A 14,756-nucleotide genomic window follows, 5' to 3' on the forward strand; every position below is an offset into this window, starting at 1 on the left:
GCGCATGGAATTTGCTCATTAAAGCGCGATGTCCAGGAGCTGTGTGATTGACATCTAATAGTGCCAGGTGTCGTGGACTACTCATATACGTCCGCTCTTGTTATATACACATAACGGATGTTAGAAGGTATGCAATATGCTCCAATTCGTCCCTCTTTTGCTCCATCTACATCAGAATGCTGGATATTTCACGCACTAGAGCGTTTTACACGTAGCGTGCTGTTCTCGGTGCGCCGAAAAGCCGTCACACGACCCCGGTTTGAGAGGGAGGTTTCAAAGAGGAGTCAGATTTATTCCTGCTCAAACATTTGAGCGGCGCCGTCGTGCGATGCGTCAGCCGCCGAAACTAAATACCTGATGCGTTTTCTGCAAGATAGATGGCGCCTCTACAGTATACAGCATCATCATAATTACAACTAGCGTCATGGTCGTGTCGAAATAGATGCGAGAAAACATGCATGCATTGTAAAGAATGTTAATAATATACGCAGACATGGTTTATTGACTAGGGGTACCGAGGGTGATTGGTTGACTGATTAGTGATTTGACAAAGGTGATTAGTGTATGAGCAAGCGAAGTTTAGAGAAATAACTTCGTGTTGCTAAATTTGAGCACGTGCGATGATCGGTGGCTGGTACTAGTGCGACAACGTTGTTTCAAATTGTACCGAATGCGTGTAATTGAGCGGGGGCACTATTACACGCATTCGCTTAAGGATATGTGTTGTCATGATCGTGCGTCTTGACGACCACAGAGAAGTCGTAGGGTGGATGCCGTGAAGGCGGAGAAGAATGCTCGCTATATGAGGCAGCTAACAAGCTGCTGACTATCGTAAACGGTGTTTAAACCCAAAGACACCGAGCTGGAATGTCATCTCTCTTTAATATAGAGAAGAAAGCGGGAATGATAAAGGAAATGTTCGATGAGGAAATTAGCGCTCACACTATGCCTACCTAAGCGAGCACTTTAGCTTGTATAGACTTGCCAGGAGTTCATTAGTAGTATCTATTCTTGTTCATTCCATTTTGGATTTGGTCTCTTTAGAGTGTTATGTTAAGATAGATAGTAGAAAACTTCATAAGCGTTCTCATTGTCACGGTTCTGCAAAATGTTTTCTCTATGTTAATCTCACAGGCCATGTTTCACACCACCGTGTTCCCAATAGAATGTTTTATTGCCCTGCATGAACAACAGCATAATTTCGGGCAGTGTAAGAACTTCTTGTTTACATCAAAGATAACAAAATAACAAAGTTGGTGGAAAAACCTCAGCAATCAGGCCAACCGAGGTTGGTACGGTTTGAACCTTTTCATGAGTAGTCCATTTGCGCTCCTCCTCAAAATTCAATGACCAGCACATAAGTAAATGTCCTAAGCTGAGCTGCAGTAGGCACCATTTCGAGTTAGATGTAGGAAAATAAAGTTTTCCGGTAATTCTTCATAAGTATTTACGCATATATTATTCAGCAGCATACATAGGGCTGAATAAATATTATAAAGACACACCTCAACATTCACTTTTCACGTCACTATTCTACATACCATTTGAACATGGTTGCCGCTTTAATGAATTTGTGATAAATTACGCATTTGTGGCAAGAAGTCGGACTTCTTTCCGAGAAATTGGGAATATTTTCGAAGCGTGCAAAGTGTGGTCACAAAATACGCTCTGAACTTTTCTTAAGAGTGTTTGTGAAAATATTTATGGAAATTGTTGCTGTAGGTGATGACAAAACGTGCAATACGAAGAGAGAAATTTCTACTGTAAGATTTTAGCTCTGTGCGTATTGATTGTTGAAACCTAGATAAAATAGCCCCAAATGTGTAAGTCGTCCTGGTTTATTTTGACGTGTGCCTCCCCGAGAAGCCTTAAATAAAACTGTTACCATCTTTTATTCCAGACATGAACATTTTATTCGGGGAATGAACAATCAAAGGGGCAAAAGAAGCAGAGAATAGGAAAGTACATTCCATGCTCTACATCTTAATATCGTGTGTCTGCGCGTATTTGCGCTCAGTTGTTTTTTCAAACGATTAACGTACCTCTATACAACCAAAATGTGCTGAATATATATGTCCAGCAGGAGCATCATTGCTTACTGAAACACTAGGGATAAATGTAATCTTGCAGATAAATTATTTTTCCGATGATATGCTACATATGAGCGTCTTATCTACCAAAGATTGGCACCCCCACAAATATTGCCACCTGGGCGAGGTTAAGGCGCAAGACGCGGCTTCCTTCTAGCCCGACATTTGTAGACTGCTTTGTTCTGTCTATAAAATATGCTCTCTAATGCACGGTGATGAAAAATGCATTTGATGTCCCTATCTTATTTTGGGATGTGTGGTAACCTCAAACTCAATCCTTCTTTAATCTCACATACGTTGTCTAATATATTGATCACCCACTCTTCATTACTCGGGGCGTGCCAAGGAAAAAGCGATTTTCAGGAACACCAGTTCGAGCAGGGACCTAGCATAAGAGTTGAAAATAGAGTGCCAAATATGACATCAGTCAAGCTGCACTACGCGGGAGTCTCCGCGGTAAGAAACGCATAATATAACAAAAAATGGTGACGATGTTTGCTGTCTGTAAGCCGGTGATCAACGGCTTGGCTTACGACCGCCTAGGGGCTTGCTCTACTTTCGGTAGCAAGATCCATATTTTAGGACGACGCCTGTAAATGCGGCTTCCCTTAAGCCTTACTTGATTGACGAGGACAGGCAGAAGAAAACGGCAGATGGTTGTAGTTATTGCAAAAGCCTATACATGTCTTTTTCAGGACTGAACATCACTGAAGTAAAAGGCAGGGGGCGCTCCCACTTATCATGTGATCCGCTTGAAAGAAAGAACGGCGAGCTTCATTCGATGCATGCATTGATACTTGACGTCCTTGCCTTTACCCTGTGATGCAACTATCATAAAACCGCAATAACTTATTTTTTCGTAACATTACTGCCGGAAATGTATATTAGGCTCACTACAAGATGTGTTCACTTTATTGTCTGAATATCTCGAGATCTATTTTAAATAGACAGCTTTATGCAAAAGGTGGCGTTCAATTATGCTGTCAGTAGACGAACCTTTCTAACCCGGCACTCCCCAGAGACAGAAAAGACCAGATTCGCACTCTTCTTGAAAACTACAGCGAGTGCTTTTCTTCAGCGTCGAAGGTACGGCAAACTCCGAGCATCGCATCATCACGGACGAAAACGCTCGACCGCTACGTCAAAGCCCCTACCGTGTATCGCCACGAGAACGCCAGGCCGTACTCGATCAAGTAGAGGAAATGCTGCGTGATGACGTGATCCAGTCATCCAGCCGCCAATGGGAGGCACCAGTCGTTTTGGTGAAGAAGAAAGACGACATACTTCGCTTCTGCGTTGATTACCGCCACCTGATTAGCATAACTAAGAAGGATGTCTACCCGCTTCCCCGCATCGACGACACTCTCGACTGGCATCGCAATGCAAGCTACTTCTCATCGATGGACCTGAAGAGCGGATATTGGCAAATTGAGGTCGACGAAAGCGATCGCGAGCAGACCGCATTCATCACACCGGACGGCCTTTTTAAGTTCAAGGTGATGCCATTTGGCCTCTGCTCCGCACCAGCCACGTTTCAACAAATAATGGACACAGTCTTGGCAGGCTTGAAGTGGCAAATTTGTTTGGTATATTTGAAAGATGTTGTCTTCTCGTCAAACTTTCAAGACCACCTAAAACGACTGCAGACAGTGCTGGAAGCCACCAGGTCATCGAGACTAACGCTAAAAGCAGAGAAGTGCCACTTCGCTTACGAAGAACTGCGTTTCCTAGGTCACATCGTTAGCAAGGACGTATTCGACCAGACCCGGAGAAAACAGCTGCAATCGCACAATTCCCACCGCCTGCCGACAAGAAAGCTGTACGCCGTTTCCTTGCGCTGTGCGCTTATTATCGACGATTTGTCAGAAACTTTTCGCGGATCGCCGTACCGTTGACGCAGCTTACAAATTCTGACGTACCTTTTAAATGGCAAGCGCCGCAAGGAGAAGGCTTCGACGAACTTAAGCGCCGCCTGCAATCCCCGCCTGTACTTGGCCACTTTGATGAAAACGCCAAGATCGAAATTCACACCGACGCGAGTAGTGTGGGCCTAGGAGCCGTTCTCGTCCAGAGGAGTGCCGGACAGGAGAAAGTAATTGTTTACGCTAGCAGGTCTCTTACAAAAGCCGAAGTCAATTACTCGACGACAGGGAAGGAGTGCCTTGCGATCATCTGGGCCACTTCTAAGTTTCGTCCATACCTGTACGGCCGACCATTCAAGGTGGTAAGCGACCATCACGCGCTCTGCTGGCTGGCTAATTTGAAAGATCCCTCCGGCCGCCTTGAGCGATGGAGCCCACGAGTTCAAGAATTTGACTTGACTGTAGTCTATAAGTCGGGCCGGAAGCATTCCGACGCAGCCTGCTTATCCCGCGCTCCCGTCGACGCTCCCCCAGAGGACAATGACGACGACGCCTTTTTGGGACCGGTAAGCTCCGGCAGGTTCGCAAAACAGCAGCCGTCAGACCCTGAGCTGAAAGCGCTAGCCGATTACTTAGAAGGAAAGACCGCTTCCCCTCTTGGTGTGTTCTGGCGACATTTAGCGTCGTTCGCGTTTAGCAATGGCCTCCTCGTGAAGAAGAACTTCGCACCCAACAGGACCGCGCAGCTTCTTGTAGTGTAATAATGGCAGCGTTTGGGCGAGTTGGTTAGACATGTTAAACCTGGAAAGCGCATAAAAAACACACGGACAGCAGCAAGAGACAGACACACAAGCGCTCGTGTGTCTGTCTCTTGCTGTTGCCCAGGTAGCACAAAGTGGGCTATGAAGGGTGGGCCCCGGTGGGCCCGATGTAGGCAATGCAGGACAGCCCCGGTGGGCTCAATGTGGGTGCTGCAAGAGGGGCCGACGTAGGCCCGAAGCGGGCTGTCGACAAAGCCCCAATTGGCCCCACTAGGGGCCGATGCAGGCACCCCTTGCGGGGCTGCCCACATTTTTCCGACATTGTTAAAAGGGCACATCCCGCCAACTCCCCGCGATGGTCCTACTTTGGACAGATTTGGGCAGCCGCTTTGGAGGAACATTTTTTTTATTTCAGTTAGCCCCTCAGAAAATGACATAGGACCAATGCGGGTTCTATAGCGGTAGCCACACTTGGGCTTGCCCACATTATTGTCATAGGGGTCCGACGTAGGAAATTGATGGAAAGCCCTAGTCCAAGTTTTCCCAATCAATATTTAGGCACATAATTAAGTAATTACTTTATACATGTCTGCACTTTCTAAACAGACGCAATATTAAATTTTACAATAATTCATAACATTCATCTAGCCGAAATGACTTCATGTACATTTTCTCAGGCTATGGAGATGTGTGTTCTGAACAGTAATATTGTACTGCGAGTTGCAGGCGGTCCAAAGCAACCACATAAGAGGCAACAGTTAGCAATCAGTTTGTTTTAGTATTTGTAGCGCAATTTGCATGAGCGCGTGAACTAAAGCCATGTAAATTTCTAATCGACTGAACATGGCCACAACTGTTATACAAATCATCTATAACGGTAATTTAGGGCAACATCTAATGCAAATAAAAGTTAGAAACAATGATTACGCAATTGCACGCACGCCTTCTAGCCCCATTACGGCCGATGTGGGACCTACGGCGGTTTTGTGTGGGCAGCCCCACTTGGGCTGGGTGTTGGTTTTGAACCTAAAGCCCACTTGCTATTGCACGTGCCTTCAAATTCCCCACAAGGGACCAATTTTGGTATCATGCGGGCCCTCCCGCCTTCCAGCCCCATTACGGCCCATGTGGGATATAAAGCAGTTTTATGTGGGCAGCCCCAATTGGGCTGGACGTTGTTTTTGAACCTAGAGCCCACCTGCTGTTGCACGGGCCTTCAAAGCCCCCACAAAGGACCGATTTTGGTACCGTGCGGGCACGCCCGCCTTCCAGCCCCATTACAGCCTATGTGGGACCTAAAGCGGTTTAGCTAAGGCTGCCTCATTTGGGCTTCACGAGGGCTTGCCCAAATTGAGCCTTTATTCATATTTAACCTGCCCTCAAGTAACCTACAAGGGGCCGATTTGGGCAGCATGTGGGTATGTCCGTTTTCTTGCCCCACTACGGCCGATGTTGGTCCCACAAAGATTTAATGGGGGCGGCCTCACTTCGGATCTATGAGGGCTCTCCCATAAAAAGCCCACATTTAGGTTGGATTGCCCTCAAATATCCGGCAAGGGACCCTTGTGGTCTGGATGCAGGAATGTGCTCTGCATTAGCCCAAGAAACGCCGCTATGGGACCCATGAAGGAGGAGCAGGGGCAAGCCCAAATGGGGCTTGCCCACATTTGCCCCATCGGGGACCGATGCAGGTTTTATGATGGTTGCCCCAGCCCCACTTGCCTACATCGGACCTACTGGGGCCCCACATTCTGTGCTACCTGGGTGTCCGTGTGTTTTTTATGCGCTTTCCAGGTTTAAAATTCTTGTAGTGCCTAAAAACCTCCGGCAGGAAATTCTGCAGGCGTTACACGATGGAGCCCACAACAGGCCATCTGGATTTGAACGCACGTTGCGTCGAATCCAGGAGAAGTACTACTGGCCGCGACTGCCTGTCAAAGTTGCCCACTACCCGAAGACGTGTCGTGAGTGCCAACGACGCAAGACACCGCCGATCAGACCAGCAGGACTACTAGACCCAATTCCGTCCCCAATCCTGCCCTTTCAACAAATTGGTATGGATCTCCTCGGCTCCTTTCCAACTTCACCTATGGGTAACAAGTGGATAATCGTGGCTATTTGACTGCCTAGATTACCCGTTACGCCGAAGCAAAAGCACTGCTCAATGGTACCGGGGCAGAAGTTGACAAATTTTTTGTCGAACAAATTCTCTTGCGACATGGCGCCCCAGAAGTGCTCATCACGGACAGGGGAACGGCGTTTACGGTAGAGTTGACGCAAGGCATCCTGGAATACAGTCATAGCCATTTACGAACTGCTAAGCATTCCCAGAGCAATGGCCTTGCGGAGCGCCTGAATAAAACGATGGCGGACATGATCGCCATGTACGTCGATGCTGAACACAAGACGTGGGACGCCATCTTGCCATACGTGATCTTGGCATATAACACGCCAGTCCAGGAGATGACCACAGCGACCCCGTTTAAGCTTGTGTACGGCAAAGAGCCCACGACGACGCTCTACGTGATGCTGCCGCACGTAACCAACGAGGACAATCTTGACGTCGCCGCCTACCTGCAGCGTGCACAGGAGGCCCGCCGACTCGCACGGCTGCGTATTAAAGACCAACAGCACACCGACAGGCGACGATACAACTTGCGACGACGCCACGCAGACTACAATCCAGGAGACCAAGTGTGGGTTTGGACACCAATTCGCCGCCGCGGACTAAGTGAAAAGTTGTTGCGTCGATACTTTGGGCCGTAAAAAATCCTCCGCCGCGCCGGACCACTGGACTATGAAGTCATTCCCGACGGAGCTTCAGCATTTTAACGTCGACGCGCACGCCCAGATATTGTACATGTTGTACGACTGAAGCCATATTACGCGCGTTAAAAAATTCGTGGTATTTAAACTTTGCAGTGTTTATGTTTAAGTTGCTTTGTTTTGGAACATCGAGGCGATGTTTTTTTAAGGGGGGAGTAATGCCGCGAAACCTTCAAAACTGTATTGGTTGTTTTCTAACAGCCGCCGGCATACGGCGTTATCATTCTGATTCTGGATTGCGTATCAATTCCGTATTCTTTGTTTGTTAATGCCCGATGTTGCGAGTCATACCAAGTCATTATGCTCGACGCGACATGATGATTGTTATATTCCTTGTGCCACACGTGTTATTTATAAGATCCCTCTAACATGCGAAAAAGTTTACATCGGCCAATCTGGCCGGTGTATTAATGATAGGCTGCGAGAGCATCACAACTCTTTGTCACACATCAGTGGAGCTAAAACTTTGTCTCGCCATTGTAGGGATTGCGGTTGTTATCCGCTGTTTTCAAATGTCACATTTCTTGGTAGGGGCAAGGGTAAGGTAGAGCGCGAAGTTCTTGAAGCGTGTCACTAAGTATGCAAGGAGATAATTGTATTAGCACAGCATCCATATCGTTGATGCAGAAAGAAATAAGTTATTTATCTCAAAGACCCTAGTATCTTGGCTATCTCCGAAGCGTTGCTTTTTGTTTGTCACTTTTATGCTGTGTGTTGGACGTCGAGCTGCGCATGCCTTGCAAGGTTTCTTGGGAAATGTTATTACTTCAATAAAGCACAGTTGTTAGTTCCAGCTTCCGTGTGTACATCGTCTTTCTTCGTCCTCGTCCCTTGGCTGGTTTTTATTCTCTGACTATGTACCAACTGACCCAGATTTCAACCCTCCTTCATACCTTTATCAGCGCAAGATTCACCGAGATCTGTCTCGAAGATTCCGGCTACTCGTGTGTCTTTCTACCATGTTCCAGCCTGTGCTGGTAGCTGTTTGCGACGTTAACTAGATTGTTCTCAGCAGCCTTTAAATTGACTTTTGACGAGTGCGATGGGCATTCTTTGTTCGACGATCGACGAGCACGTTTGTTGCTATCGCCGCCGCCGAGTTGCTTAGTTCTTTTGCGGGCGCACGTCAGCCCAATAAAGAGTTAATTTCAGTGCCATCAAGCCTGTGTCTTCTTTTGGTGTCAACGGCCTTGTCACCACTACGTGACAATATTTATCTAGAAGGCTCTTAACCAAAATAAATTGTTTACTCACAAAGGCCACGCGAATTCGTAGTTTGAGGACCGCCGGGCCATAGCATCCTATATTTTTCATGTCAGGTCATTTGCTGCTGTTCAAGGCTGCTATGGTGGTGGCGGTGAAAACGTTTATTAAAAAGAGCGCTCTGGAGACAAGCTTAGTGCCTTTCCTCTCAAAATTACTAGGTGGAGTCCCTCGTACGGGACCCCAGTGGCTTCCGCGGCTGCCATTGCTAGTTTGACCAACGCCTTTTGGGCTTTCAGGTCAACGCAGGCGAGTAGGGTCGCCTCCTAGTCCTTCCGTGAATGGTTTACGTTGGGTGTTAGGGTAGGTAGCGTTGGAGAGGCACGCCCACACCATGTGGAAGGGATCCGAGGACAAGGCTGTGTCAAAGCGTTTAAGTGACGCCGAACACATCACGGTGTTCGTAAGGAGGCTAAGAAACACGCGTTCCTCCGTTCTCGTTGCCCCTATAGACAGGTGGGGTAAAGATTGTGTCTGTTTTGGTACAGCTGAGTAATTTGAAAGTGTAGGCTGGTGCGAATTTTTTTCTGAAGAGGAAGGGAACGAGGTTGCCCGGCTAGAAAGTGCGCGGGTGGCGGCATCTGCTGCCTCGTTTAGCCCAGACTATGAAGCGGCGGGGTGGACTTCGTACGTACGAGTTGTTTTGCAGTAGTTGGTAGGCCAGGTCCGAGCTGTTCTTTATTAGCCGGTAGGCGAGGTACGGGACCAAGCCCTGTTGAACGTTCCTACACGCCCCTCGCGAGTCCGTTGTGATTGTTTGGAATCAGAGTGTGTTGCTGCTAACGCAATGGCGACCTCCTCTGCGTGTGTTACGTGTCGGGCTTTAAATGTGAGCCCATTCCCCGTTTTAAACTTGTGGATCACTGCCGCCGTGTACCATTCGCCTTGGTGCCGGCCGGACGCGTCCACATAGTACACTTCGGGTTTTCCTCCGTTGTGGTGAGCTAAGGCCTCTGCTCTTCTCGTGCGCCTAGTCTCATGGTCTTCCCTGGACATGTTAGGGATGAGTGGTTTTACGTGCAGAGCGTATCGCCCCTTCTGGGGAAGCTTTACTCCCTCGTCGGTTACAGTCGTCTGTTGTGTGTGTAGATGAGTTAATAGCCGACGCCCCGACGGTATGTGCGATAGTCGCGTGTATTGGCTTGTGAGGTGGGCTTCTTTCAGCTCCTCGAACAAGTTCGTCATACCCAGACCTTGCAGCCTCAGGTAAGAAGTGGTTATAGGGCGGCCGAGAGCCTTCTTCGCTATTCTGCGCGTGATCAGCCTGAGGATGTTCTCGTCATATTTCTTGAGATGGGGAGAGGTGGTCGAGTACTGGATTCTGCTTGTTGCTTAGGCATTGGCCAGTCGTATAGCATCTTTTTTTTTCTTGTTCGGGAGTCTGTGAACCGTGCGGCCCAACTGGTTGGTCTCCCACCCTTTTTAGCTTGCCGAGCGTAGTCGTTGCCAGCTTACGGTTGGGAACGAAAAGGCCGAAGAGTCTAATTTCCTCTCTCTTGGGTATCGGTTAAATTCCAAGTAACAATTCTATCTTGTCTATGTATTTTTTGGAGGGGTCAATATGCACATATCCGGATTTTTTCGGTGAGCAATGAAGGCCGCAAGTTTTCGTTTGCTTCTTCATAGCGGTGGCTGCTCCCTGCAAGCTGGCGTCGAGTTCTCCCAGAAAGCCTTGCGTGACCCATATAGGCGATGTCCGCGTACAGCGTGTGCTGCACACCCATGACTTTCGCCAGGTGGACCGGGAGATTTTTTTATTGCCATGTGGAAAAGCAGCTGGGATAGCACTACTCTCTGTGGCGTTCCTCTCATGCCTTATAGAAATGGATCGTTTTCTGCGTTTTACATTCTCACGTAAGCCTGTCTGTCTGTGAGGAAATGTTTTATGCATTCAAACGTGTTTTTTCCAAATCCCGTCTCCGAAAGATGTCAGGATCGCCTCGTACGTCACAATATTGAAAGCTCCCTTCAGGTCTAGGGCCAGCACTATCTTATTCCCGTTGGGATGTTCTATAGCATTAGTACCTCTCTGCTTAGATACTATGCTGCTACGAAAAACCTCTGCTTGCTACCCTACTCCAAAAATCATCCAGAATTCGCACAACATTGTTACGGACGAAGGAGGAAGAAGAGGGCAGTGGCGCGGGCAGGAGCGCGCGCGCTAGGCCCGCACACAGATTCTATTAATGTCATTTCACGACCATCGAGCCTCTTCTCTCTGTCCTCTATTCACCTGTGTCATCGCTTGCCGCCAAGTAACATTTGATGGAGGTGCGGGGTACGTCATCCCCATCCTCGCCTTAGAGCATCGACGCCATCTGTAAGCCGGGACCATCAACCGAGGGCCCAAGGACATCGCCGAGCAGCGTCGCCTCAGCCCTTCAAGCCCAGACCTGACCAACTACCACCGCCCAGCCCCCAGCCCGGACCTAAAGACAAGGAGAGTAGACGGATCAATAAGAACCGAGACGAAGGACCCGAAAGACCCGAACGACCCTAAGGATCCGATGGACACGAACACGCACCCTCGCCCAAGCTGCCCGACGTCACCTCGAGCCATCGGTCCTATGGACTCTGATGACGGATGGTTGACAGCTCCAGGGGAGGCGGATCAACCACGCATCAGACACCGTAGCGGCAAGCCGTTTAAACTATGCTTACTGCTTCCTCTTCTTCCTTCGTCCGTAGGAAGGAGGAAGAAGAGGGCAGTGGAGCGGGCAGGAGCGCGCGCGCTAGGCCCGCACACAGATTCAACTAATGTCATTTCACGACCGTCGAGCATCTTCTCTCTGTCCTCTGTTCTCCTGTTGTCATCGCTTTCCGCCACGTAACATTATTCAAGAAGAGATTAAGGTACTAATTAGCAGTTAGCTCGAGTCGATCCTGAACGTCACCGTACCCCTGTCAGTGTAGTTTTCAATCATGCAGCCAGAGATGGTTGTGGCGATATAACTTACTAAACGCCTCTTTGTAAGACAAGGCAATTTGCCACTTGAGTCGGCTTCGGTAGCGCCTCAATAGCTGGTAGAGCAGGTGATGTGTGTCTCGGTGCTAGGAAATTAATGACCTGGGCATTACGAAGCGGTACAAAATATCCAAAATTGGCGGCTTGCAACGTTATAGTGTTGTGTCAGTTTTAAGTAATTAAGGGATCGGAACAGAACAAAACGGAACGCAACATCTAGAATTAGGATTTTAAAGGGGTAAAGCTGGCATTTCTCAATCACGTGATGTCGTTTTTCAAACTCCGGTCGCGAAATTTCAACGCCCGTACCGCTTCCCGGTGGGAACGCCAGAAGAATCGGCGGAAAGCACATCCCGCTAAACAACGTCCTGTCACTAGCGGCAAAGCGGCAAACTACCAGCCGTTTCCTGCCGCCGCGCGGGTGGGCCTCCGGAACAGTTTTCGTTTTTCTATCGCAACCTTGAACGCTGTGGTCGGCAGCCTTTGATCTCGGCGCCTATGAATGAGCTTGAATAATATAGCAGGGTATGACCGAGCACGTTTGTTGCTGTCGCAGCGAAGGTAGGTGAACTGTCAGCTAACTCGTATTTGGCACTAGCGTGGCGATCGATAGAGGAACGAGCTTCATGGCGCCGCCCTGCCTCCCTGCGCGGCACTAAATGCCAGTAGAAAATTGTAAACGACAAAGAAAAAGGTGCGAGATAAATATAACTCATCTCGGCGAACTTTTTCCAGCATTGTTTTGTTGTAGACGACGAAAGACAAGGCCAACAAGCTCGACGAAGTCGGAAGCAATGTCTCAAGTGATTTAACCTTACATGAAATTTCAATCCCAAGTCAAGGTAACTCATGATGTATAACAGGGTCGATTGTTAGCCGACTGATTCCATGGTTCATGTAGAAGGTCGCGTTAGTAGGAACGCAGCGCATGCAGAAGCCCATTGCCTGCGAAATCAATTCGACGATAGTGATGAACGATACAAAGAGCCCCTGCGAGCGGTAATGCTACATTATTAAAGACAAAAAATGCCCACGATTATGTTACTTCCTAATGCGAAATTTGAGCGCAGCTCATCAGCTGTTTCATCTTTTCGATAAATTGAGGCAAAACGAAGAGGCGTCCGTGTGCTGTGCGATGTCAGGGCGCGTTAAAGATCCCCAGGGGATCGAAATTACTCCGTAGCCTCCACTACGGCTCCCCTTTCTGTCTTTCCACTTTCACTCCCACCTTCCTCCCTTCCCTTACGACGCGGTTCAGGTGTCCACAGAGCAAATGTGACAAATACTGCGCCTTTCCCTTCCCGTGAACCAATAGAGAAAAAAAAGAGGCAAGGATTTCGAGCAAGGCACATAAGCACAACTACATACTTCTTTTTTTTTTTAAATTTTTCACACGTATTCCTTCAAGAAACACTCCACTAACAGTTCTTGGCTGTCATGAAAGAAGCTTCGTGGTCCGAGAAATGAGGAGAGCAATTGAGTTATCGGGAGGTTGCGGGAGGCAGCGCGTGGGTCCAAAGGAACGTTGCGCAACGAACAGATAGCAGCGACTCGCTGACGCCGCTAGCGAGTGAAGCGAGCCTGGAAGCGAGTGAGAACGGGATGCACGCACCGTGATCCGCCGCTGTACGTTGCGGATGAAGGATGCGAGCGCTATTGTATCCCCCTCCGGACCGGTCGTCTCGGTGCGCCAGCATACTTGCGGAGCGGGTCGGCGTTTCCGCAACCGGAGAGCACCCTCGCCTGAGAGGATCGTGGAGCGAGCGGACGCATCTCACATGAGCTCCGTGATTTCACAGCAAAATTTCGTATTTCTTGCCACTTGCGTTCACCAACTTTGCCCTAAACGTTCGTCTATCGCTCCGGACCCGGTGTGCTGATTTCCAGACCAAGGCAAGCAGTTTGATGATTTTTCGACCAAATATTTTTGGCCGCAACAGCTGCGACAGCTAAGCCTATCGCTGCCTCACGACATCGGCGCGTTCGCGCGCAGCGGCGGTGGCGACGTCGCGTCCCGCCAAGCCCAACACCGCCTTGACTATGCCTTACACTGTGGAAGGCACCGACATCACCGCCGCGGAGTTATCCGATGGCTCATGGACGGCATTCGAGATGCAACGCCGGTACCGAAGACCATCTCCGCCCAAGAAACAACCTCCCGAGGCCCAGACGCCAGCCACGACATCGACTGTACCGAATCCGCGGACACGCGGACGCCCCCCACCTTTGACCAAAAAGCGTCCTCTGCCCCGCCTGCCCTCGGAACACCTCAAGATCGTCCTCCGTCCACAGGGCACGCTGAACCTTCACACCGTAGGCCCCGCACGACTTGCACTTGCTATCTACGCAGCCGCCAACGTCGACCACCGCCTAGCGGTTACTGCCGACCAAGTCCGCATACACCCCACTAACAACACCATCACAGTGAGCACGCCTGACAATGCCCGTGCAGTGTCTTACGCCAAGATCGGCACCATCACCATCGACAAGACAGTAGTCCCGGTTGCCGCCTACGCCCCAGCCCCGGACAATTCCGTACGGGGGATTTTGTACCGAGCCTACAGTTACGAAAACGATGCCGAGATCCTGGCTGAGCTCCGCGCTCGAAATCCCGATCTCCCCATCGTTGCTGCGCGTCGTATGGGCAAGACGCAGCACTTCGTCGTTACGTTCGCCAACACCGAGCTGCCCCGATACGTGCGGTACTTGGGGTTTACTTTCGAAGTCTTCCCTTTGAAGCCTCGTCCGGAGGCGTGCTTCAACTGTCGCAAGCTGGGTCACCGAGCGGACGTGTGCCCCCAAGCACGAATACCTACATGCCGCCGCTGCGGCGTCGCTCACGACTCCCCACCAGCCGGCCAACCACCTACCTGCCAAGCCATGTGCATCGTATGCAAAGGCTCACATCCAACAGGCAGCAGAAGCTGCAAATACCGCTTCGTGTCTAGCCACAGGCGCAAATCTTCACAGTCCCCCACGGACACTGCCA

This window comes from Amblyomma maculatum, chromosome 5 (genome assembly GCF_055883805.1).
Source record: "Amblyomma maculatum isolate TAMU_Amacu chromosome 5, ASM5588380v1, whole genome shotgun sequence".
Lineage (NCBI taxonomy): Eukaryota > Metazoa > Arthropoda > Arachnida > Ixodida > Ixodidae > Amblyomma > Amblyomma maculatum.